Consider the following 537-nt stretch of genomic DNA (forward strand, 5'->3'; position numbering starts at 1 on the left):
CCTCTTCGAAGGAGAGGCATTCCACAGGCCGAGTGGGGGACTCGGCGTACACATAACCCAGCAACTGGGCACAGGTCAAGGGCACTCATTCTACCTTACCCTCAAGGCAGAATGGTGGGCACTCATCTGAGGATAAAGGCCGCGGCTCCAGCTGGGGGATCTGCACCATCTACCCCAGTGGCTGCCGATGCTTCCATGCAGACAGAACTGCTGAAGGGAGAGGCTGCAGTGCTGACCTCAGGCCGCAGGAAGTGCCTAGACCTGTCTCCTGGGGTAGGGACAGGCAGCAGACCTGCCTGCAAAAGGTGTGCCCAGGTGGAGGACCTCCTGCAGCAGGTGGCTGAGCCATGGGAGGCGGTGAGAAGACTGCATAACATCAGGGAGGCAGAGAAGGAGCTAGATGGCTGGTTCCAAGCGCATTCTGCAACCCACGGCCAAACAGCCAAAAACTCCCCCACCGGCACATGGAGAAGGGAGCAGGGGGGCCAATAATGCAGAAGAATGGACAGTTGCAAAGGCAAGGACCAGCAGGAGGAA

The sequence above is a fragment of the Pygoscelis adeliae genome, unplaced genomic scaffold (genome assembly GCF_000699105.1).
Source record: "Pygoscelis adeliae isolate BGI_AS28 unplaced genomic scaffold, ASM69910v1 Scaffold101, whole genome shotgun sequence".
NCBI classification, from domain to species: Eukaryota; Metazoa; Chordata; class Aves; order Sphenisciformes; family Spheniscidae; genus Pygoscelis; species Pygoscelis adeliae.